We start from the raw sequence: 27,406 nt of genomic DNA, 5'->3' as shown, positions 1-27,406 counted from the left end.
TATGCTTTCAAAAATTTTTGCAGTAGTGTGTTTCATTTATTTTTTAATCTTTATTTTTTAAAATATTTTAGATTTATTTATTTTTAGAGAGGGGGGAAGGGAGGTAGAAAGAGAGGGAGAGAAACATCAATGTGTGGTTGCCTCTCGCATGCCCCCGATTGGGGACCTGGCCAGGAATCTAGGCATGTTCCCTGATTGGGAATTGAACCAACCACGCTTTGGTTCACAGGCCGACACTCAATCCACTGAGTCACACCAGCCAAGGCAGTAGTGTGTTTTAGAGGACAATACAGAACAGACCTGAACTGGCATTTTGAATCTTTCATGGATTAGTTGCTTAGCCTAGGGCAAGTGACTTAATTTCTCTGGGCTTGGGTTTCCACACCTAAAAAATGTTATGGTTGGATTACAACCCCTCTGTGTCTGACAGTATGTGTGTTTTTCCTCATTCATTCATTCATTTATACCTTCAACATTAATGTTTTGAGATACTACTATATGTGAAGCACCAAGCTAGATGCTAGGGATACAAGGATGAACAATACAAGCAAATTAACTGCTCTGAGGAGTTTACATTATAGTATGAACCAATATCAGGACATAGGATAATTAATCATGAATCAAAATGAAATTAAATAGTAAAGTAATGTAATGGACAGAAGAAGGCTTTGGAGCCAGATGAACTTGATTTTGCATCTCAATTCTGGTATTTCCTGTGTATGACTTTGGATGAGTAACTTAGAAAGGCTCAAGGTCCTTCTCTGTATAGGAAGGGTATTTCACAGGGGTGTTGTAACTTTTAGGTGAGGTCATAAGTCTAAAGCCCATAGCAAATTGGTGTTTATTGGAAGACTGGTATATACTGCAAGTTCAGTTCGGGTTATTTGTCTTCTTTTTTAAAAAGATTTTATTTATTTATTTTTAGAGATGTGGGAAGGGAGAAAGAGAGGTAGAGAAACATTGATTGGTTGCCCCCAAAACCCAGCCCAAAACCCAGTCATGTGCTCTGACCAGGAATCGAACCATCCACCTTTCAGTTCACAGGCCAGAGCTCAATCCACTCAGCCACATCAGCCAGGGCAGGTTATTTCTTTTCTTCCTTCCTTCACCCTCTATGCTCCTCTTCCCAATATAAGGTAAAACACATGCCTGTACATTGCTTGTTTCTCAACTAAGCTGTTTTACTGATCCAGGAAAATGAGAACAAGGTACCAATGAGATTGAGGTTGGACGCCACCCTCTATGAGGCACTGAACTCGCATGGACATAGACTTCCCTCTTGCAAATGCAAGTCAGGCTGGAAGGAATAATGGCCCCAGGCAGCCCACTCCACTCTGGAGGAATAGTGTATATTTATCAGCCTATAAGTTCACCAGGTACTAAGTAGAATCATGAAAATGTACCTATTATGAAATATTTTTTAAATTGTCAGAGAAAAGCCTTTGATATTTGGCTTTGTAAAAAGTAGATGCATTAGCCCTGAACTGTGTGCCTCAATGTAATATTTAAAAAGAAAATGCCCAAAGGTCAAATATATGGATCTTGCAAAAACTTGATTAAAAACCATCCCAGTGACCTATCCACTAGTATGTTAATCTAGTGAAATATGAACAGTTCCTGAATAGTAATTTATTTTAAGCAGCATGTTTTCTAGCCATGGTCTCTTATTAAAAAGAAAATTTTAGTTTGCAATATGTTTATTTATTAGTACAATCAAACACTTGTTCATTTAACCAATATTTGAGCACCTAATATGTATAGGGTCTGGCACAAATAACACCCCTTTTATTACAAAATCATAAGCATGTAATTCTGTAACATAACAATATCACACCCAAGCACACCATATGACATTTTAGGTGAAATGTTCAAATTAAAACTATAAATTATTGCACCCATATTATTACTCTAACAACCACACTCAAAGAGGTGTTACTTCTAGAAAAAAATATATATCTAATATTGGGTTCTACACTGTTACAGTTACTGAGAGCAAATGTATCCTGATAGGATATATCTTCTAATATATCAGGAGATCATGTTTTAGTTAATTCCAAGGAATTTCTGCCCACACCTACATCTTATGAATTAGTGGGATTTCTTAAATTGAATTTTATTCACATAAACTACTTCATATATAGTGTACTTTTGCAAAGGATGTTGCCCTAGAACCAAGAAAGTCTTCTTCTCTCAAATGGCAGAATCCAAAGCCTGCTAAATTTGTATGAGTCCCAAAGTTACCCAAATGTACTTTTGCACCATTAATAGAACCCCATTGACTGAATGTTTTTTGCTTGATATATTTGTCAAATATTTTAGGGTGTTGGAAAAATAATAAAATAAGTATTATGGTATGGAGAAAAGCTATTATCCCAAATTTCTATTTGTGCTTCTGAAAAATCTATTTTTTAAAAACAACTTTTATTGTCAATATATATAATTCTATCTAGGAAGGAAGGGAAGGAGGGAGGGAAGGAGGAAAGGGGGAAGAAAAAGAAGGAGGGAGGAAGGAATGAAATCAAACATATTTGTAGACAGAATAAGGGTTATATAATCCAGGAAGTAACTTCTTGGTTAGTACCCTCGGGTTATAATTAACCCATACTTAAATTACTGACCTAATGAAATGATGGGACTAGGGAATAGTGTCAAAGTAGTTTTTTTTAATTACTTAGCAATATACATTTAATAATATGAAGTTCTATAGCCTGAGGATATGTGTGCCCTCTATTTGTACAATTTATAAAGATTAGCTTTGTGCTGCATTTCTCATTGATAGCTAAAACCTTCCACAGATTTCCAGTGAATCTCTAATTTAATTTAGTTTTAAGTAACAGTTGCAACTTCATATTGCCAAATGGGTTGTAACTTTATCTTTATGGGTTGAGTTTGCATTCCTTTGAAAATATTATACATTCAGTCAAGAAAATTTATGAAGTTCAAGGACCCTAAAAGGGAATAAGACTTGCCAGTGGAGATGCCTGACTAAAAGAAAAATACTGACATTGAAGAAATATCAGTATCCAGGTCAGCTGCATTATCAGAGCTGTTTATATCTTCCTACTCTGGATGTACAGATCTCTCAGCTTGTAAAGGCTTAAACAAGTCATTGTCTCTCTAAATAAGCTCATATAATACATCCTTTCAATTTTTATCTCTTATGAGTCCAACCAATTGAAGTATGAATGAAGAGAGTATTTTCACAGATCTAGTCTCAGGGAGTATCACATAAGCCTATTGCCCCATCTTGGCTTGAGATAAATGTTGTCTTCCAGAATTTAGCCAAAATCTTTGAATTTGCAAGCTTGACTTATATGAGATTCACTCACGTAAGCCATCTTGTAACCTGTGGGCAAAGGTTTTCTATAACTGTCGAGACAGAAAATTCTCCATCTTTTGCCTTTGTGGAACTACAGAGAATTTCAATTAGAGAACCCCCGAAACCAAGAGAAAAATAAAGAACCCATAGAAGTAAGGTAACTGCATTGGCACTGAAAATACCAGTATGAAGAATGAACAATTTAGTACATACATTCTCAAGCACCTCTTTAAAACTGTTAGGTGAAATATATGGATAATTGACTGAAATTTTCATTCTTCTGGATTGTTTGATACTGTGTGTAAGCCCCATTTTATTGTTTATAGTTTACTGTTACATTAGTGTAATAGAGAAACTATTTAAACTTACACATGTTCAAATCCATATTTGGAGAGAAAAATGCTTTTTGTCTTTATTTTTAATTGAATTTATTGGGGTGACATTGGTTAATAAAATCATATAGGTGTCAGATGCACAATTCTCTAATGCATCATCTTTATATTGTATTGTATGTTCACCACCCCAAGTCAAGTCTCTTTTCATCACCATCATCCTCCCTTTCCTCACTTCTAGCTCCCCTACCCCCTTTCCCTCTGGTAATCACCATACTGCTGTCTGTTACTATGAGCTTTTTCTTTGCTTAATCCCTTCACTTTTTTTACCCAGCCCCACAACCCCCCTCCTCTCTGACAAGTGTCAGTATGTCCTCTGTGAGTTTGTTTCTATTTTGTGTGTTACTTCATTTTGTTTATAAGATTCCACATATAAGTGAAATCATATAGTACTTTATCTATGAGTGGTTTATTTCACTTAGCATAATACTCTCCAGGTTCATCCATGCTGTTGCAAAAGGTAAGGTTTACCTTTTTATGACTGACTAGTATTCCATTATGTAAATATATCACAGCCTTTTAATCTACTCATCCACTGATGGGCATTTGGGCTGCTTCCAGATTTTGGCTATTGTAAATAATGCTGTAATGAACATAAAGGTACATATATTATTTAGAATTACTGTTTCAGTTTCCTTTGCATATATTCCCAGAAGAGGAGTTGCTGGGTCATATGGCAGTTCCATGTTTAATTATTTGAGGTAATTTTTTTTTAAAAGATTTTATTTATTTATTTTTTAGAGAGGGAAGGGAGGGAGAAAGAAAGAGAGAGAGAAACATCAATGTGCGATTGCTGGGGGTCATGGCCTGCAACCCAGGCATGTACCGTGACTGGGAATTGAACCTGCGACACTTTGGTTCGCAGCCCACACTCAATCCACTGAGCTACGCCAGCCAGGGCTATTTGAGGTAACTTGATACAGCTTTCCACAGTGACTGCAGCAGTCTGCATTCCCACCAACAGTGTATGAGGGTTCCCCTTTCTCCACATCCTCACTGACATTTGTTTGTTGATTTATTGATGAGAGCCATTCTAACAAGTGTGAGGTGATATCTCATTCTGGTTTTAATTTGCATTTCTTGTGAGGATTAGTGACATTGAGCATTCTTTTTTTATTTTTTTTGTATATGTCTAATGGCCATCTGTATGTTCTCTTTGGAGAAGTGTCTATTCATGTTCTTTGCCTGTTTTTTTAATTGGATTGCTTGTATTTTGGGTATTAAATTTTGGGAATTAAGTCCTCATGAGATGTATCATTGACGAATATGTTCCCCCATCCAATGGGTTGTCTTATTATTCTGTTGGTGGTTTCCTTTACTGTGCAGAAACTTTAGTTTGATATAGTCACATTTGTTAGTTTTTTTCTTTTGTTTCCCTTGCCCAAGGAGATTTATCAGAAAAATAGTGCTACGAGAAATGTCCCAGATTTTACTGCCTATGTTTTCTTCTAAGATTTGTATGGTTTCAAGTATAACATTTAAGTCTTTAATCCATTTTGAGCTTATTCTTGTGTGTGGTGTAAGAAGGTGGTCTACTTTCACTTTTTACACATATCTGTCTCATTTTTCCAACAGCATTTATTGAGTAAACTATTTCTAGCCTATTGTATGTTTTTTGTGCCTCTTCTGTCAAATATTGACCAAAAAGAGTGTGAATTTATTTATGAGCTGTGTATTCTGTTCCATTGTCTATATGTCTGTTTTTATGCCAGTACCATGCTGTTTGGATTACTATGGCCTTCTAGTATAGTCTGATATCAGTTTGCATGATTCCTCCAACTTTTTCTTCTTTCTAAAGGTTGCTGTGGCTACTTGGGATCTCTTTTGGCTCCATTTAGAGTTTTGAAATATTTGTTCTAGTTCTGTGAAATATGTCATTGGAATCTTGATAGGAATCATGTTGAATCCATAGATTGCCTTGGGTAGGATGGACATTTTAATGATGTTAATTATTCCCATCCACGAACACAGTATGTGCTTCTAATTTCCCTTTCTGTTACTTCTTTATTGGCATATAAAAATTCAACCGATTTCTGGATATTAATTTTATATCTTGCTACTTTACTGAATTCATTTATCAGTTCTAGTAGTTTCTTGGTGAAACCTTTAGGGTTCTGTATGTACAGTATCATGTCATCTGCAAATAAAGACAATTTTACTTCTTCCTTTCCAATTTGGGTGCCTTTTATTTCTTCTTCTTTCCAATTGCTGTGGCTAGGACTCCCAGTATTGTTGAATAAGAGAGGTGAAAGTGGACATCCCTGTCTTGTTCCTGATTTTAAGGGGAACGCTTATAGTTTTTGCCTGTGTTGAGTATGATGTTGGCACTAGGTTTGTCATATATGACCTTTATTATGTTTAGGTATGTTCCCTCTATTCCCACTTTGAGAGTTTTTATCATAAATGGGTGCTGGATTTTATGAAAAGGTTTTTTTTTTTCATCTGTTGATATGATCATGTGGTTTTTATTCTTCATTTTCTTTACATGGTAAATCACATTTATTGATTTGTGAATGTTGTTCCAACCTTGCATTCCCAGAATAAATCCCACTTGATCATGGTGTATGATATTTTTGATACATTGCTGTATTCATTTGGTGATATGTAGTTTAGGATTTTAGCATCTATATATTTATCAGGGATATTGGCCTATAATTTTCTCTTTTTTTGGTAGTATCTTTATCTGGTTTTGGAATTAGGGTCATACTGGACTTGTAAAATAAGTTAGGGAGTCTTCCCTCCTCTTGAAGTTTTTGAAATAGTTTGAGAAGGAGAGATGTTAGTTCTTTTCAGAATGTTTAGTAAAATTCACTTGTGAAGCCATCTGGTCCAAGACTTTTGTTTGTTGAAATTTTTTTGATTACTGTTTCAGTTTTACTAGATGTAATCTGTCTATTCAGATTCTCTGATTCTTCCTGATTTAGTTTTGGAAGATTGTACGTTTCTAGGAATTTATCCATTTTACCCAGGTTGTCCAGTTTATCCAGTTTGTTGGCACGTTTATAATATTTTCTTACAATCTTTGTATTTTTTGGTGTCAGTTGTTATTTTTTTCTCTTTTGTTTCTTATTTTATTTATTTGGGTCCTGTCTCTCTCTCTCTCTCTCTCTCTCTCTCTCTCTCTCTCTCTCTCTCTCTCTTTTTGATGAGTGTTGTTAAAGGTTTGGTGATCTTGTTTATCTTTTCAAAGAACCAGCTCTTTTATTCATTGATCTTTTGTTATCATATTTTAGACTCTATTTTATTTATTTATTCTCTGATCTTTATTATTTCTTTTCTTCTACTTGCTTTGGGCTTTGTTTGGGTGTTGTTCTTTTTAAGTTCCTTTACATGTAAAGTTCAACTGTTTATTTGATATTTCTCTTGTTTGTAGTAGTAGGCCTGTAATGCTATAAATTTTTCTCTTGGGGCTGCTTTTGCTGCATCTCATAAATTTGGGGTTTTTGTGTTCTCATTTTCATTTGTTTCAAGGTATCTTTTGATTTCTTCTTTGATCTCATTGTTAACTCATTCATTGTCCTCTAGCATGTTATTTAGCCTCCATATATTTGTGTTTTTCTGTTGTTTTCTTGTGATCAACTTCTAGTTTCATAGCATTGTATTCACAGAAGATGCTTGATATGATTTCAGTCTTCTTAAATTTATTGAGATTTGTTTTGTGTACTAACATGTGGTCCATCCTGGACAACGTTCCAGGTTCATTCAACAAAAATTGAGCACATACTATATTCTAGGCCCTATGGGGCATACAGTGATAAGTAGAATTCAGTGCCTACCTCTTCTGAGGAGTTTACAACTTAATGAGAAGGATGAGGGTAAAATAATCAACCAGTACCCTTCCTCAGCAGTCCAGGGATTTCCCCTCAGAGGCGTCACAACAGAGGCTCTACCCATTTGTAGTGTGTATGTGTGTGTTTGTGTATGTTTTATGGAGGTTGAAATTTACACAACATACAATGGACCACTTTAAGGTATACAATACAGTATCATTTCATTTATTCACAATATTATATAGTCATCACTTGTATCTAGTTCCAAGACATTTCATCACTCCAAAGAGAAATCTTTTACCCATTATTATTCACTTTCCATTTCCCTATTTCTCCACTCCCTGGCAACTCACAGTCTGTTTTCTGTATCTGGATTTACCTATTCTGGATTTTTTCATATAGAAGGTATCACACTTATCATGTTTTGAACCTTCATTCATGTTGTAGCATGTATAATTACTTCATTACTTTTTATCAAATAATATTTTATTGTATGGGTATAGATTTTGTTTTCTGCCCATGTTATATGAACCCTGAAAAACTACAACTCTATCAGGTTTCTTCAACCCCCTCTGGATTCAGCTTGGCTCGCCCTTAACCTTGAAGACAGGACAGCTGAACTGTCATGCCTACCATCCCCATCATACTTGACCATCACCTAAATGCTAGCCTCTCCTTGACCTGACCTCATCTCTACCTACCTTTGCAGCTATTCTTCCCTGATTCTCTTTTTCTCAGTCCTGTGTGTGTGGTCAACTAGCCTCTTCTACAATCAGCATACCTCCTATAAGTGTTTATGCTTCTTCGGTGGCTTTGAGGCTTATCAATTCTGCATGTAACAACTATGTGTACCTTGCTTTGTGGCATGATGCCTTAGTTCCCTTGTGTTTCACTCTTAAGCCGGTCTTGATTCTCTTCTGTCATGTTGCTGGGTTGGATGGGCCTGGATTCTGATATCAGCTCCAGAATATTGCTATTATGTTCTGGATTTTAGTTCTGTATAAGCACTCCTGTTGGTTATGAATCAGTATTTGTTTTGCATTTTCTCAGATAACTCTGAGACTCACAGTGGAGTACATGGTTCACCTAACATTAGAGAATAAACTCCATGAGATCTACAGGGGCAAATTGCAGTGAAAGTATCCCCTCTCTTTCCTGTCTTGCCTCCATGTCACCTAAGAAATAATGTGCAAACACAGTCACTGTAAATTTTCCCTTATTTCTACTGTTAAGACAAGTCTTCCAATGTTTATATTGCTCCTTCAGGATATCTATATTTAAATGGAAAGGCAGAAGCAGACATATAAAAACAATTCAGTTCTTAGATTTTGTTCACGTCTCAAAACCTTCTAGGTAATGCAGGAAAGCAAGGCAAAGTGACTGTTATTTTTCTCATCTCCTGCATTGGAGGAATAGTCTGTGGCATATCAACAAGTGGGAGTGGTTGAAAGAACCCTTACCACCCAGTCCCTGACATAGACAAAATATTTTTAAAGAGAGAGATGAACAAAATGGCTTAGTTTCCCCTGACCCCACCCCATAATCTAGGAAAGCTGAGAGAGGATAGTTGATTTTATTTTTATAATGCAGTTATTTTAAGAGTACTATGTTTTGAAACCTTGAGAGAGGGAAGAGCTAAATTCTAGCATTAACAGTTCTTTCACTGGTATATATAGCCAAAAGGAAAAGGCCTTCAGAATCTTCAATCTAGTGGTAAAGGAATTAAGTAAAGAAAATACTTATATACTGGAGTGTATACATATTCAGATACACATGAACAGATCATTCCAATCCTATCAGAAGAGACCAGTGATATGCAGCAATTGCTATATATAGCTCCCAAGATCTCTTGCTAAAATAAGTCATTAATTATTTGTTGTTTGGGTTTTGTTTATTTGTCTTTTAGATTTATGTGGTGGCTTTAGTCCAGAAATCAAGGTAGTGTATATACAACTTTAAATATAGAACAGCCAATGAAAACACCAGCAGGGAAGTGAATATATAAGATAAAGAAACCAGGGCCAAGAGGAAGGGGTCATAGGAAGGAAAGCAAACAATGTAGAATAGAAATTGTATTCAATGGTGTCGAGTCAGGTGCTAAAGTAATTTGATTCCAAGCTTGTTTAAGCACAAAGCAAACTAATGTCATCCTGAAGCCACTGCTCAGTATCTCTTCTGAGCTACCCTGTCATGGGGATTCAAGGGTTAGAAACTGGGGTATAGTCTTCAACATCCCAGCTCTTTCTTCTTGTGGCCAGTTCTTCCCTTGCCATTTATCCTGCAGGATGCCGTGCTTTTAAAATGCTGGGAAGATAGAGAGAGTATTTGTTGTATCAGTGTGTCCACAGCTCCTGGCCCCACTCAGACCTTTTTGGATTTCATTTCAGTTCATTTTCCTAGAAGTAGAAACATGACACTTCATTCTGTCTGATCTGGGGACCTGCAATGTTGGCCCGAGTGTATGCCCTAGATGCAAGTGCTGATGTATAGTACTGCTTACTAGTATGGCAGTTTATGTATTCTGCCTACTTTGAATAAGATAAGATTGTACATGAAAAGGCTTTGAAGGAAAATGTATTATGTAGAAGATAACTTAATTTGGTATAACATGAAATATTTATGGCAGCTATGGATTTTTTCCAATCCTGGTAAGGTAAGACAGAAGTTTGGAGTGTAACCCCATGTAATAATCCCTTTAAGGGCTTAGATTGGCATATTTTTATCATACACTTATCTCAAAAGTACCTGGCTGGTGTAGCTCAGTGGATTGAGCATAGGCTGCGAACCAGAGGGTCACTGGTTCTATTCCCAGTCATGGCACATGCCTGGGTTGTGGGTCACGCCCCCAGTAGGGGCACTTGAGAGGCAACCACACATTGATATTTCTCTCCCTCCGTTTCTCCCTCCCTTCCCCTTTCTCTAAAAATAAATAAATAAAATATTAAAAAAAATAGTCTGTAGTGACAGCCATCTTCAGGACCCACTCTCTGGCAATACAGTGACGTTTACCCTTTAAGATTATGGTGTCACATATAATACCTCTACCTTCAGAATTGAGTGAGGAAAATTCAGTTTGTCCTACTAACTGACAGCTTAATGTGCTGTTCCACATGTAGGATGGGTTGTACTTGTTGACTGTCATGTCCAAAATAGCACGAGGAGACATTTCCATGGCTCACCACTGCTGTCTGCGGCCATCTGTTGAAGGGCAGCTAGCTTATTACTTTAAGCAGATTGTATCCTATTAGTACTTGTGTCAGCCTTACCTACATTCAGTTGGATCATTTAATTAAAAGGAGAGCATTTGGGGGTCTCCAAGGCAGGTTCTAGCATATCCATACCCTCAACAAATAAATATCACTTCACAAAGTCCTCTTTGAAATGTGGTTCTGAGGGGTAAGGTCCATTTCCCCTTACTTCCATTACTCTACTCACCAGAGCTCTTCTATTTGAGCTGGGAAGCCTTAGGCCAGGGGTGTCAAACTCATTTTCACAGGGGGCCACATCAGCCTTTCAGTTGCCTTCAAAGGGCCAAATGTAATTTTAGGACTGTATAAATGTAACTACTCCTTAACAGTTAAGCAAGAGTTCGGCGCTGCCACCAGGTAGAAACAAGGTGCTGGGCCGGATAAAACAAGGTGGAGGGCAGGATTCGGCTTGTGGGCCTTGTGTTTGCCACCTGTGCCTTAGGAGATGGGTCCATGAAGAACTATAATTGCTTTAAAAGTTATTAACTTAACATACTAGAGCTTCTATGCCCTTTAAATATTATTGTTTCCTTGAAAGCAGGTGCTTTGGTAGGCCATTTACTGGTTTTACCAATGCTGCCAGTCCTCAAAAGATTTTTCTATATGTTCCTTAGGACCTGCAGCCTGCAAGTTGCTGGTTCTCAACCCATTGATCCTCAGCAATGTAGGCTGAGGATTATAGTGAGAAGACCCTGAGAGGTTAGGAAACATGAGCCAGGTGATTGGTGCACATTGGGAAGAATACAGTCTTTAGAATGATGCTGATGGAGATTGTAATCCTGGTTCAGACTGACTGTGTGGTCTGGGCAGGTGATTTAACATCAAATTCTGTTACCTTATGTGTGAGGTAGGGATACTGATACTTATACAGGGTTATTTTGAAGACATGCTCTGGCACGTAGGCACTACATAAATACAGCTGTTGCTGATGTTATCACATGAATGTAATGTGGTTGAGTAGGCCATGTACCTACAGGATGAGGAGGTACAGGTCATTCTTCCTGTAAAGGTAAACTGCATTTTTTGGAAATATATATCATTCTTTTGGAACCAAACTGTTGAATGGGGGTAGCTGATCAAGCAGGTATGTACTATTTTACTTGGAGTCCATTTTGGGTGAGGTGACAGGATGAAATATGGGGCTGTTTACTTCCTGTGATCCTTAAACTGTCTTTTTTTTTTCAAAGATTTCATTTATTTACTTTTAGAGGGGAAGGGTGGGAGAAGGAGAGGGAGAGAAACATCAGTGTGTGGTTGCCTCTCATGCACCCCCTTCTGGGGACCTGTCCCACAACAGAGGCATGTGCTTGGGGAATCAAACCAATAACCCTTTGGTTCACAGGTCGGCACTCAATCCACTGAGCCACACCAGCTAGGGCTTAAACTGTCTTTAAAGGAGATTTCCAAAGAGGAGTTCGAGAAATATTTTAAATAATGTCAGAATCATGGATGGACAACATGATTTGGAGTATATATATATATTACAGGGGGTTGATAGATATTTGCGAATTTGGAATCTGTCATTACTTTATATTCACTTCTCAGAGAGCATATTAGATAGGTGCAGAATTGATTGAAACAAGGCTGCTGGGCAGGACAAGTTTCCTGATATTTTCCTGATAAGGCAGGTCTCCTTCAGCCATACAAGTGGCACTTCATCAGAATGCCTCTGACCTACACAAACAAAACAGACCCGAAATATTTTCATCCAATTACTCTGACCCAGAAGAGTTATTTCTGGTAGTTGGTCACTGAGCATCAAAGAAGATGACCTCTTGAGACCTGGAGTTGGAAATAAAGGGGGAGGTCTGTTAGGGAAGCCTCTTGGGAGCCTCCTGCCATAGCCCTGCTGTCAACCCCCTCCATCTTCCTTAGTGTTTTGACCCTTGTGGTTGTAATGGTGTTTTTTCTTCCCTGCAAGACACAGAAAATGGCTAGCAGGTGCCACTTCTTTGCTGCCATTGGCCTCAGTTCCTCCCACAGGGTATAAGGTTTTGGGGGCTTTAAAAGTAATTCAGCTCACCCTGGCTGGGTAGCTCAGTTGGTTAGAGGATCATCCCAATATGTCAAGGTTGCAGGTTTGATCCCTGGTCAGGGGACATGTAAGATTCAACCAATGAATGCATAAAGTAGAATAACAAATAGCGCTCGTGCTTGCTCTCTCTCTCTCTCTCTCTCTCTCTCTCCCCCCATTTCCCCTTCCTCTGTCTCTAAAAATCAATAAATAAATTTTAAAAAATATTTTAAAAATAAAAAATGAAAATAGCTCAGGTCTCCCACTTTTTGCCCATTCCTCCTGTACTTAAGTAAGTGCAAACTATTCGTTGAGTTTCTTTGATGGTTTTTACTCATAGTAATATAGCCAAGAACTTGAGGTATTGACAAAAAGCACACAGAGGCAAATTTTAAAGTTACATGGTAGTCATAAAATGCATCAGACAGAGTAGAGGGTTTCAGCTCACAAGTTTAGGGGATTTCTACTCCAGGATGTATTAGCTTTCTCTTGTCTGAGCCTCAGTTTCCCATTATGTACAGCATAGTTATTAGTTTCCACCTTAAAGGATTATTGAGAGGATTCAGAGAGATTGTGAAATGCAGGGTATAGTGCCTGGAACACAGTAGGCCCTCAAGAAATGGTAACTATGATTGCTGTTATCCGCTAAAACAAGCCTAGAAAAACAGCTGTTGGAATTCTTTACTGGAAGATAGATGGAGTTAGGCTTGATTTCAGCTCCCCTCAATGATCCATGTCTTCATTCCTCAGGGACACAGCTTCACTCACTTCCTCTCACTTTTACTTCTCTTTTCTGAAAAAATCATCAAAATCCCCATCCCTGGTTCAGGTTGGTGCAAACAGTGGGTATTTGGGTCTACTGGGGGTCTACTGAGAGTTATTTGTATCTAAGGGCATGTACTGGCTGGCCTTCCTCCCTTCGATATCTTGTTTTATAGCAAAGAGTTTCAGCAGTTCCTCATAGGACTTGTGAGTGATTAATCCAGCAGTCTTCCAAAATTACCTACATTGGAAACCAGAACAGGTCTACTGTAGGCCAAATCTAGTCGACCTATGCTGTAAAGGCCTTTCTGTTACCCTCGGGTTAACCTTTGTGGAAAAGGAGAGAGATTGTTAAAATCAGTCGTGATTTCCCAATTTCTCAAGCCAATGAATTTTATTCTTTTATGTGAGTTTCACTTTGATCATTGGGTTTGTTGCCTTTACAAGGAAATTTCATCTCCATGTGAAGGAACACTTATTTTAATTTGTTGCTCCAGGGTTACAAGAGCTTCCTGCTTTTTCCCGCTTTTATTTTCCTGATCCACATGTCCAATGGATTTTAAACCACCATGGTTTGAACCACTCACTTGCCCATTTTGTCCCCCTTCTTGCTTCAAGGAACAGCTTCAATCCCAGAGCTGTTCAACAAAAGCCAGAGTAAGCCAACCTCTCCTGAGACTGGGGTATACCAGCTTTGGTTTAGAGGTCCGTGTAGGGGGTCGTGCTACACAAGAACTCAGGCTGAAAAGCTAATTTCCAACTACTGCTAGGGAGGACTAAGACAAGGACCATCCTAGAAGAGGCCTGAAAAAATACTGTGGGGCTGGCTTACCCCTCTTATCCTTCACTCAGTGGCATATCTTCTGAGGAACCTGAATCTTCTTGCTCCATGCCCTAGTCTGGGTTAAGGACTACTCAGCATGTAGGTGTCCCTCTAGCATATCATCTATTACCCTGTATTACATGCCCATCTTTCTTCTTCCACTTGCTCCTTCAAGACAAGAACTGTGTCTCCTATCTAAATTTACTCATAGTTAGTTTACCTGGCAGGGAGTGGACTTCTCTATACATGGAAGAACCAACACACATACTTGTTAGTAACAGACCCGAGTACTAGATCTAGCTTCCCCATGGCATGTCTGTGTACCTTTGGGCAGGTTACTTAAACTCTGTTTTGTTTCTCCTTCTGTGAAATGGTGAAAATAATGCCTCCCCGTCTACCTCATAGCCTCCAGTAGGAAAATGCACATGGCCCTGGCTGATGTAGCTCAGGGGATTGAACACTGGCCTGTAAACCAATGGGTCATCAGTTCGATTCCCAGTCAGGGCACATGCCTGGGTTGTGGGCCAGGTCCCCAGTAGGGGACATGCAAGAGGCAACCACACATTGATATTTCCCTCCCTCTCTCTCTCCCTCCCCTCTCCTTTCTCTAAAAATAAATTAAATTAAATTAAAATACTGGCTTGATGATGCTGAACTCCTTTAGTTTTACCTTGTCTGGGAAGCACTTTATCTGCCCTTCCATTCTTTGCTGGATAGGGTAATCTAGGTTGTAGGTCCTGGCTTTCCATCACTTTGAACACTTCTTACCAGCCCCTTCTATCCTGCAATGTTTTCTTTTAGAAATCATCTGAAGTCTTATGGGAACTCCTATTTTTGTAGGAAAGTGTCTGCTTTTCTCTTGTTGTTTTTAAGATTCTCTCTTTGTCTTTAACCTTTGGCATTTTAATTATGATATGCCTTGGTATGATGCTCTTTGCATCCATCTTGTTCGGGACTCTCTGTGCTTCCTGAACTTGTATGTCTATTTCCTTCACCAAAATAAGGAAGTTTTCTTTCATTATTTTTTTCAAATAAGTTTTCAATTTCTCACTCTTCCTCTTCCCCTTCTGGCACCCCTATGATGTGAATGTTGGTACTTTTGAAAATGTCCCAGAAGCTTCTTATAGTATCCTCATTTTTTAAAATTCTTTTTTCTTCTTGCTATTCTGATTCAATATTTTTTCCTTCCTTATGTTCCAAATCATTGATTGGATTCCCAGCTTCATCCCCTCCACTGTTAGTTCTCTATAAATTGGTCTTTATTTCACTTAGTGTAACTTTCATTTCTACCTGGTCTTTTTTATGTTCTTGAAGTACCCAATGAGTTCCTTGATCATCCTAATAACCAGGGTTTTGAACTGTGAATCTCATAGATTGTTTTTCTCCATTTCATTTAGTTCTTTTTCTGGAGTTTTGTTCTATTCTTTCATTTGGGCAATATTTCTTTGTCTCCTCATTTTGGCAGTCTCCCTGTGTTTCTTTCTGTCTATTAAGTAGAGCTGCTTTGACTCCTTCTCTTAGTAGCATAGCCTATGATAGAAAAATACACTGGTAAGTTGTGTGGGGTGGAACCTTAGATAATGGAAAGGGTAGGGCAACCTGTCTCACCCCTCTGTAGCTTTTTGTGGGGGAGGGCTTGGAGAAAGAGCAATACTGCTACCTGGCCTCTGGGGTTTTGTCCAGAACGAAGCTGTCTCCCAGCACTTGCCCTGGTGCCAGTTACTTCACTTTCTCTCCTTTAGACACTGGTGCCCTTCCAGACGTTGCCTTCATTCTGAATCCCAGAGGGTATGAGTCTGCATGATTCCTAAGTCCATTGCAGGCCCTTTAAGAGTAGAGTCCTAAGAACCCTGCAGTTTATTCCACAACCCCAACCCCCACTGATTTTACATCCAGAAGTTATGGGGACTTATCTTCCTGGCACTGAAACCCTGGGCTGGATGATCTAGTGTAGAGCTAGGGTCCCTTGCTCCCAAGGTATCCCTCCTGATTTTTTTTTTTACCACACATGGGTGTGAAACCTCTGTTCACAATCCACACCTCTCAGCACTTCTGTGCATCTCCACCCCCTCCTACCCATCTAGATGAATGTGGGTTCTTTAAATCCTTGGTTATAGGACTTCCATACAACTCAATTTTCTGACGAACCTGGGTGATATTCATTTTGTAGTCTAGTTGTATTTTTGTTGTGGTTGTGCAAGGAAGCCAAGCATGTTTACCTACACCTCCATCTTCAAATTCTTCAATTTATTAAAGTTGTGTAACTCTAGTTCATATGTTACTTCCTCAGATTTCAACTCCTTGAAACATGTTACTACAGTTCTCAAGGAATTCCATCCAGTCATGTGTTACATGTTCAAAGCGTAAATGCTGAAAATCGAGTTTTATTACTTTTAAACACATAAAATAACAGTACTGGGAATAGAACTTAGAGAAAGAGAGCATCAGATAATCAACTCAAACAAATAAGAATCATTGATAATTAGGCTATTGTTGTGGGAATATCCTGCTAAAGATGAGCATCCTCATTCGGGGGCTAAGATGGCGTCGGAGTAGGAAGGAGCAGATTCGGCTTTCCTCTGCTCAGGGGAGAAAATCCTGACCGATCTATGGAGTAGAGAGGCAAGCAACCAACATACTTCAGCATATGTGAAAATAGGGGACCAAGGATTGTGGCAGAACCGAAAGACCAAAGAACAGACCCTAAGAAGAGTGCTGCAACAAGGTAGGGTCCCAGGACCAGCGTGTGGTCCCGGGGCTGCAGCCCCAGGACTGGGGCCCCGCTGCTGGGTTTGCCATAGGGTCCTTGCAAGAGAGCCAGGTCACCTGCTCCCTCCCCAGCCAAACAAGGTCTGAGCGGCTCTGGGAGGAATCCAGGTGCTGGCAAACACACAGGGGCTGTGAGCACCTTTGGAGGCGGTGGACACCGGAGGGGCTGAGTCGGCTCAAGCGTTTGGCAGTGGGAGAAGCCAGGCCACTGTGGGGAGCGGCAGGCTTGAACGGGAGGAATTTCTCAAGAGGAAGGAGTGAATAGACACAGACACTGTTTGGAGAATTCTCCTAAAGTGATCAGTGGTTCCAGCCTCCCTGCTACCCAGCCATGGGCGCACTGACACATGGGCGCACGGGCGCATGGACACGCGTGCAGGGAGAGCATCCCCACATCCCAGTCTACTGCAGTAACCCTGGGGAAACCCAGTGCAGCTCCGCTGGCCAAGGAAGAAAAGCCAAAATAATCATCCTTCAGCCTGCCTCAGCCAGCAAGAGCAGAAAAACCAGTTTGGCCACTTTGAAACCAAGAGACTTTTTAATTTGATTCTATTTTTTTAACAAATTTTAATTTTTTAATTTTTATTGTTTTTAGTCTCTTTTGATTTCTTTTTCCTCTCTTACCTGATTTCTTGTTTTATTCCTTCCTCCTTCCTGTCCTCCGATTTTATCTCTTCTTCCTTCCTTCGCCTGCTTTTTCTATTTTTACTTTTTAAAAATTTTTTCTAAATACCCACAAGTGAGACAAAATCCTGAATCTGTGAAAAGACCAAAGTTGAGCCCAAAGAAGGGGCATCACAACAGCTGGGACAGTGAGATAAATTTCACTCTGCTATTACAGAGAACCTGCGAGTTATTGCATATTTGTATTATTATTATTTTTCCAGTATTCCTACATATTTTTTAATAGTATTTTTATATCCCTCTTCTTTTTGTATAGTCTGCTTTGCTAGGCTGGATATATTGTATGACCTGACAGCTTTCCCCTGATATCTCTTTCCATACTGTATTACTAATCTACTGTCCTTTAACTCACCTGTGTCCCATTAGCACACTACTCGAGGTTCTGTACTCCCTATTCTTGTTACCTAGATCTCATAGACTCTGTCGCATGATTGTTGCCATAATATTATTGTAAATAACTGCTGTTTCATGCAATTGTAATTACTTCACAACACCCCTCCCAGATCTTAGCCCATTTCAAAGTTTCCTGAACTCTATTACTGTAGTGGTCAACTCTATTCTCTAACACACTACACGTATTTACTATCCTTTACTCTCACCTTACCCCAGAATCTGACCTCCCACAATATCCCTGCTTTATAGATCCAACTCACAATCCTTCCTTCCCCAACAAGAGTCTTATCTTCTTTCCATCCTTTCTAAAATCAGCTAGCTGGGTGGAAGATCACAGTTAACACTATACATAGTCAAAGGATCTCCTATCTCTTCCCTACTTGCTACTACTGTAAATAGCATAGAATTCTCTGTTGTTGTCTTAAACCATTTTGCCTTCCCCCTCCAACTGATGACAAAAAAGAATAGGTGGAGGAGGTGAACACCAGAATACCCACTGGAAGAGGAAACCCAACAACAAAGGAACCACTAACAGATAACAACAGAAGAAGGTGAAAGAGGGAGTACTAACCACACAAACCTCAATCCAGGGCCTATCTGGAAATACAACTCAACAGTAGAGACAGTACCTAATACAAACAACTGAACAAGAGCAAGAGAGAATTCTTTAAACCTTGTGCACACGGAAGAACCAGCTTCAACACAACCTGCCCTCACCAGCACAACAAAATACAGGAGGTGGTGAACAGAGTGACCCTCATTTATCCAGATGGTGGGAAGGAACCACCAAAGAAGGTCTCAACAACAATCAAAACCCAAAGGCAAACACAAAGCCAACTTAAACGACAGCCCAAGGCCAGTGAGCTTGGAAGATCGAGGAAACAGCACCACTGAAACTCACTACTATTCTACTAAAGAAGTTCACAACATAAACCCAGGGAGCCAGAACAGATCAATATAAGAAGCTGAGGCGAACAACAAGAGTCTCCCAAACAATGGGAAGACAAAAAAACAATTCCCAAATAAAAGGAAGGAGGAAGCCTCAGAAAGAATGCTAAATGAAATAGAGGCAATTCAACTATAAGATATTGAGTTCAAAGCAATGATTGTCAGGAAGCTCAATGAGCTCACAGTGAGCTACCAGAAACTACAGGGAAGCTACAATGAACTCACTGAAAACTGCATCAACATGAAAAAGGAAATAGAAACTCTCAACAAGGGCCAAGAGGAAATGAAGAATACAATTTCTGAACTGAAGAACACAGTAGAAGGAATGAAAAAGAGGATCAATGAAGCAGAAGATTGGATCAGCGAGCTAGAGGACAAAGTAGAAGAAAACACCCAGAAAGAGCAAGAAAAGGAAAAGTGGTTCAGAAAGAATGAAGAGGGATTAAGAGAAATGCAAGACAATATGAAATGTAACAATATCCATATAATAGGGATACCAGAAGGAGAAGAAGAACAAGGGATAGAAAACCTATTTGAAAAAGTAATGATGGAAAACTTCCCTAATTTGATGAGAGAAAAAGTCACACAAATCCAGGAAACACAGAGAGTCCCAATCAAGAGGAACCCAAAGAGACCCACCTCAAGACACATCATAACTAAAATGGCAAAATTTCAAGACAAAGAGAGGATATTAAAGGCAGCGAGGGAGAAACAGGAAATACCATACAAGGGAGCCCCAATAAGGCTAACAGCTGACTTCTCAATGGAAACACTCTAAACCAGAAGAGAATGGCAAGAAGTAATCCAAGTAATGAGAACCAGAGGCCTGCAACCATGACTACTTTACCCAGCAAGGCTCTCAATAAAGATACAAGGCCAATTAAGAAGCTTCTCAGACAAAAGAAGTCTAAAAGAATACACCTCCACTAAACCAGCTCTGCAAGAGATGCTAAAGGGACTGTTTTAAGGAAAGAAAGGAAAAGAGAGAGTGAGAGAGGAACACACATACATAAAAGGCAATGAATAAGTACCTATCAATAATACCCTTAAACGTAAATGGATTAAATGCTCCCATCAAAAGACATACAATAGCTGATTGCATAAGAAAACATGACCCACACATATGCTGCCTACAAGAGACCCACCTCAGGATAAAAGATCTGCATAGGCTGAAAGTGAAGGGCTGGAAACAAATTTTCCAAGCAAATGGACAGGAAAAAAAACCCAGGGTAGCAATACAAAAAAGACTTCCAAAAAAGGACCATAAAGAGAGACCCAGAAGGTCATTTCATAATACTCAAGGGAAGAATCCACCAAGAAGACATAAATATTGTAAATATATATGCACCCAACATAGGAGCACCCAAATACATAAAGAAAATCTTAGAGGACTTCAAGAAAGATATTGACTGCAATACAATTATTGTGGGGGATTTTAACACCCCACTATCAAAAATGGACAGATCTTCCAAACAAAATATCAACAAAGATATTGTGGCATTGAACAATACCCTAGATGAAATGGGCTTTACTGATATATACAGAACCCTCCATCCCAAAGAAGCTAAATACATATTTTTTTCAAATGTACATGGAACATTTTCAAAGATTGACCACATGATAGGACACAAAACAAGCCTCAACAATTTCAAAAAAATTGAAATCATACCAAGCATTTTCTTGGATCACAAGGGACTGAAACTAGAAACCAACCCCAAGGAAAAAAACCCAAAACACTCAAATTCATGGAGATTAAATAGCATGCTATTAAACAATGAATGGGTCAAAAATGATATTAGGGAAGAAATCAAAAGGTTTCTGGAGACAAATTAAAATGAACTCACAACAACCCAAAACTTATGGGACACAGCCAAGGCAGTCCTGAGAGGGAAGTTCATAGCGATACAGGCACACCTAAAAAAAGTTAGAAACATTTCAAACAAACAACCTAACCCTACATCTACAGAAACTCAAGGGACAACAAAGACAGCCCAGAGCAAGCAGAAGGAAGGAGATAACAAAGATCAGAGCAGAATCAAATGACATAGAGACTAAAAGCACAATTCTAAAGATCAATGAATCCAAGAACTGGTTCTTTGAAAAGATAAACAAAATCGACAAGCCTTTAAGCAGATTCATCAAGAAAAAAAGAGAGAAAACCCAAATAAATACAATCAGAAATGAAAGAGGAGAGATTACAACAGATACCACAGAAATACAAAGGATTCTAAGAAATTACTACGAAGAACTGTATGCCAAGAAATTTGAAAACCTAGAAGAAATGGACAAATTTCTAGAAAAATAGAATCTTCCAAAACTCAATGAAAAAGAAGCAGAAAGCCTGAGGAAGCCAATAACAGCAAAATAAATTGAAGCATTAATCAAAAAACTCCCAACACACAAAAGCCCTGGACCAGATGGTTTCACAGGAGAATTCTACAAAGCATTTAAGGAAGAGCTAACCCCTATCCTTCACAGACTATTTCAAAAAATCCAAAAAGATGGAAGACTCCCAAACTCTTTTTATGAGGCCAACATCATCCTAATTCCAAAACCAGATAAAGACACAACAAAGAAAGAAAACTTCAGGCTAATATCGCTGATGAGCATTGACGCTAAAATCCTCAACAGAATACTGGCAAACCGCATCCAACAGTACATTAAGAAGATCATCCACCATGACCAAGTGGGATTCATTCCAGGGATGCAAGGATGGTACAATATTCGCAAATCAGTAAATGTAATACATCACATACACAAAAGCAAAGACAAAAACCACATGATCATATCAATAGATGCAGCAAAAGCATTTGATAAGGTACAGCACCCATTTAGGATAAAAACACTCGGCAAAGTGGGAATAGAGGGAGCATTCCTCAACATAATAAAGGCCATATATGAGAAACCTACAGCCAACATTATACTCAATGGCCAAAAATTAAAATCTTTTCCACTAAGAACAAGAACAAGACAAGGATGTCCACTTTCACCACTTCTATTCAATATAGTCCTGGAAGTTTTAGCCACAGCAATCAGACAAGAAAAAGAAATAAAAGGCATTCAAATCAGAAAGGAGGAAACAAAACTGTCACTGTTTGCAGATGACATGATAGTGTACATAGAAAATCCTATAGACTCCACCAAAAAACTGCTTGACCTAATAAATGAATTTGGCAAAACAGCAGGATACAAAGGCAATATCCAGAAATCAAAGGCATTTCTGTACACCAACAATGAAACAGCAGAAGCAGAAATCAAGAAAAAAATCCCATTTGAAATAGCAAAATGAAAAATAAAATACCTAGGAATAAACCTAACCAAACAGGTAAAAGACCTGTATTCAGAAAACTACATAACACTGAGGAAAGAAATCAAGGAAGACACAAACAAATGGAAAGATATACCGTGTTCATGGATTGAAAGAATATCATCAAAATGTCCATACTACCCAAAGCAATTTACACACTCAATGCAATACCTATTAAAGTACCAATGACTTATTTCACAGACATAGAACAAAGACTTCAACAATTTATATGGAACCATAAATGACCCCGAATAGCTGCTGCAATTTTGAGAAAGAAGAGTAAAGTAGGAGGGATAACAATACCCGACACTATACTACAAGGCCACTATAATCAAAACAGCCTGGTACTGGCATATAAACAGGCACATGGACCAATGGAACAGAACAGAGAGCCCAGAAATAAACCCAAGTCTCTACAGTCAATTAATATTTGACAAAGGAAGCAGCAACATAAAATGGAATAAAAATAGCCTCTTCAACAAATGGTGTTGGGACAACTGGACAGCTACATGCAAAAAAATGAAACTCAAGCACCAACTTACACCTTATACAAAAATAAATTCAAGGTGGATAAAAGACTTAAATATAAATTGTGACACCATTGAAGTCCTAGAAGAGAACGTAGGTAGGAAAATCTCAGATATTTCACACAGAAACTTTTTTACTGACATGTCTCCTAGAGCAAGGGACATAAAGGAAGGAATAAACAAATGGGACCTCATCAAAATAAAAAGCTTTTGCACAGCTAAAGAAAACAGTATCAAAATAAAAAGAGAACCAAGTGTATGGGAAAACATGTTTGCCAAGGATACCTCAGACAAGGGTTTAATCTCCAAAATATATAAAGAACTTACACGACTCTACTCTAAGAAGACAAGCAACCCAATTAAAAAATGAGCAAAGGACTTGAACAGACACTTCTCCAAGGAGGACATACAGAAAATCCAAAGACACATGAAACGATGTTCAATATTGCTAGCTATCAGGGAGATGCAAATTAAAACCACAACGAGATACCACTTCACACCAGTCAGAATGGCCATCATAAACAAAGCAACAAACAACAAGTGTTGGAGAGGTTGTGGAGAAAAGGGGTCCCTAGTGCACTGTTGGTGGGACTGCAGACTGGTACAACCACTATGGAAAGCAGTTTGGAACTTCCTCAGAAAACTAAAAATGGATCTGCCTTTTGACCCTGCAATTCCACTGCTGGGTTTATATCCTAAGAACACTGAAACACCAATACAAAAGAACCTTTGCACCCCGATGTTCATAGTAGCACAATTTACAATAGCTAGATGCTGGAAGCAACCAAGATGCCCATCAATAAATGAATGGATCAAAAAACTATGGTACATTTACACAATGGAATTCTATGCATCAGAAAGAAAGAAGGAGCTCCTACCCTTTGCAACAGCATGGATGGAGCTGGAAAGCATTATGCTAAGCGAAACAAGCCAGGCAGTGACAGACAAATACCTCATTATACCACCTTTAACAGGAACCTAAACAACAGAACAAACACGCAAAATATAACCAAAGACACTGAAATAGGGGGCAGACTGACAGTGACCAGAGGGGAGAGAAGAGGGAATTTCAGGGGCGGGGGGAATGGGTAGGGTTTACAGGAACAAATTTGGAGGACACATGGACAAAAACTAGGGGTGGCGGGTAATGGGGGGAAGAGGGGAGGGTTGGGTGGGTGGGCTGGAATGGGAGTAAGTGGGAGAAAACTGTACTTGAACAATGATTAAAATAAAATTTTAAAAAAAGATGAGCATCCTCAAATTGGCCAGTGTTCCCCTAGAGAGACCCATTTATTTAAGAAATTCTCTTTTGTTCATAGCCATGAATAGAGTCCCATTAAAAGTTCCTATAATATGGCTTGTGGATAACCAGAAGCTTTCTCAAACCCCAGTGGATGACAACTAGCAACAGTGTTCTGTGCTCTTGCTATGACAGATAGTAATTCTGAGCAACAAACACCCTCTGGCCCCTACAGTAATCAGCTGGTCTCAGTTTGCTGAAGACTTTTCAGTGTGGACACACAAAGTGCCAAGTCCTGGGAAACCCTTCTGTCACAGGCAGAGACAGTTGGTCACCTACTGGCACCTGTGCCTCTAGAAGCTCCTACACATGTGGAAAAGGTGCATTTGTAGGGAGTTTATGTGGGAAGGATGAAGAATTGCCGGGGGAACTGCAGCTTACCCATTCTGTTGGCTTTTCTGCCTTTACTATTTAACTTCTTTTACCTTTTACTCCCTGAAGCATTCTGATCCTTTCTCTTTTCCCTTTTTCCCCACCCCCAAATCCTGTCTAAGGGTACAGTGAAACTTCAGGGTAAAGTAGGACTGAAACAGTAGAGGTAGTTAGTGATGATAATAGCTGACATTTCTATAGTGCTTCCCGTGAAACACGCACAGTGCCAGGCACATTGTGTATGTTAACTAGGTTAATCCTCAGAACAGCCTTTTGAGATGGACATTATTATTACCCCCATTTTACTGATGGGATGACTTACTAAAAGCCACAGCACTAGTAAGAGGGAGAGGTTCAAAACTCAGCCCATTTCTGCCCTTTTGCCTACTACATTGCCCTACTTGTTAAATACATGTCTTCTGTCCTTTATGGGTTCAAAGTCCTGCTGCCTTCTTTTAGTTCTTGATGGAAATCCTGACCTAAGCTTGCTTTCCCCTCTAGTCCAGGAGACCTGGAATGGATGTTCAGTCCAGGTTTTCCCTGACTTATGCTACTAGTCTATCCTTTCTTTGGTCTCTTCTTGGTCCAGGCCCACTAGTGTAGCAGTACTTTTCCTGCGTCTCTTATCATGTCTCTCTGCTCTCAGATCTTTCCAAGGCTACAAGATGGCATCCCTTGGAAGAAAGCTGATGACCTTCACCCATCTCCAAAGCAAGCCTTCCATTAAATCTCCTGTGCACACATGGCTCTTATAATAAAGCCGTTGCCTGTGTATCACTTATGGAGCTGTGAAGCTTATGCAAGAAGAGACCCCTTTAGCTCTAGATCAGGAGTCCTAGCTCTACCATGGATTGGTTGTGTGATGTTGGGCAAATCACTGCCCTTCAGCCTTTTATTTTAAAAATGAGTTGGACAAAATGACCTCTAAAGTTCTTCCCAGTTCTAACCGGCTATGAGATCCTATGACAAGGATATTTGAGGGGGAGGGAGTCTGAAAGGAGGAGGAATTCCATAGAGCCACATTCATCACTTTGAATTTCTAGTTCTTTCCCTGATAGCTTCCTAAACAGATCAAAGTGAAAGTGATTCACAAGGAGCCCCAGGGTATAATCATTCTCATTAGGACAGTAGTGAGTTCTTTCTTCATTTGACTTCTCCAGATATCTTTGGGGCTACAGAGAAGCAGGTAGGTTGACTATTTGAGATGTTGTTAAAGTTGTGTTCAGTTTCTGATATTGGAGACTTTGGGGTGAAGTTCACATGATTAAACCTTCAAGAAAATGTCTCCCCCACAGCACCACATAACCCCAATGGGCTCCTAAGCAAAAGAAATGGAATTCAATGTCTATTGCTCCAAATAATATTTGACACAACCATCCAGACTGAAAACTAGAAGCCCTCTAACCACAGAAATATATCAGTAAGGGGAGAGATACATCTAGAGAAGTGCCAAGGGCTGAAGGCAGCTAAGAGAAGAGAAATACAAAGTGGCTGAAACAACCAAAGTAAGGGAGACGATTTTCACTCTTTCTGAAGACCTTCCAGGCTAAGGGTAATTTTTGACCTAGTTGTCCTTGTGTGCATTGCTCTGAGCTTTTATTAAGTATTTATATAGCAGTTCATATTTTACCAAGTGCTTTACAATCACTTTTATTTGGCTTAGTAAAGTTTTCCTGTAATCTCATCTACTTTATGATCAGGAGAGTCACTTGTTGTTTGCTTAGCACCTCCACACACACAGACTCACACAATAGGCCACTTGTTCCAGCAAGACAGCAGGTGCAAAGGGTTGAGGAGCCGAGAGCACCTGCAGCTACCGGGGTGGTTGGGGTAGGGGTGGTTTACACTTCAGTTCACCTTTTCTTCCCTCTGTTATTCTTTACTTTTATTTCATTGCTGGCAGCTAGAGAGTGACAGTGCCAGGCTTGGACCTGCCAAGGGCAGTGCTAGTCTGATAGTCAGATACTGGCAGTGATGGCCACTTTCCCGTGTCTCTGTGCCAGCTACCATGCCCAGGCCCATGATCACCAATGTCTTCTATCAGGCTGCCTTGCCAAGTGTCTTTCCTTCTGCTACCTCAGGGCTCTGACTGCAGCCTGGATTCTGGGACTCTGGGAATGATTTGAAGAGAAGCCACAGAAGTAACATTCTACTTTCTGCTGACAAGAACTTTCAGTGTTCTTGAGCAAATCTAATGCGGAGTCACCTTATTCTTGCTACTCCCTTTTCCCTCCTGTCAGCCACAATAGCACTCTCTGCCAGGGCTCTGGGGATTGTGATGTGCGGTGGTGTGTCTGCAGAGGGTCATGAAGTAGTAAGCTGCATATAGTAAATCACAGGTTCGCAGGGGGATCAAACATAGTAACTAGGTAAAGATTTCATTTTCTAAGGAGCAAATATGCCAAAGGCAAAACCAGGATGTGGTCACATTGGAAAATTTCAGACCTCCAGCTATCAGGGTCCTATGACTGAACACGGGTTATGCAGATGATTGATTGGTAAGTATTGAGCAGAGAGCATTTGCATGACTCCTGATGGAAGACAGCAAATTCTTTCTCTGATCCCCCCAAATTGAGAAACTTCATGATTAGATTTGTAACCCTCTCGAAGTTATTTTGTTGATCACAGTAAATATAACACTTATGTCAGAAGATTTATTTTTACAACAGTAAAATCTCATTTGATAGACCCAGAAGTAGGCTGAAGTTTATACTATTAGAAGAGAGTTTGTGCCATAGCTGGGTGGCTCAAGTGGTTAGAGTGTCCTTCCAAGACACC

At 39.4% G+C, this 27,406-nt stretch overlaps 1 protein-coding gene across 1 annotated transcript in view; it reads left to right on the top strand.

Annotated features, from left to right (window-relative positions):
- The window catches only part of GPC3 (glypican 3), a 447,256-nt gene that overhangs the window by 305,811 nt on the left and 114,039 nt on the right, over positions 1-27,406 (top strand). The window lies entirely within an intron of this gene.

Source organism: Phyllostomus discolor, chromosome X, assembly GCF_004126475.2.
Source record: "Phyllostomus discolor isolate MPI-MPIP mPhyDis1 chromosome X, mPhyDis1.pri.v3, whole genome shotgun sequence".
NCBI lineage: Eukaryota > Metazoa > Chordata > Mammalia > Chiroptera > Phyllostomidae > Phyllostomus > Phyllostomus discolor.
Note: the sequence above shows the minus strand (reverse complement) of the source record. Positions and strands in the feature narration are given on the sequence as shown.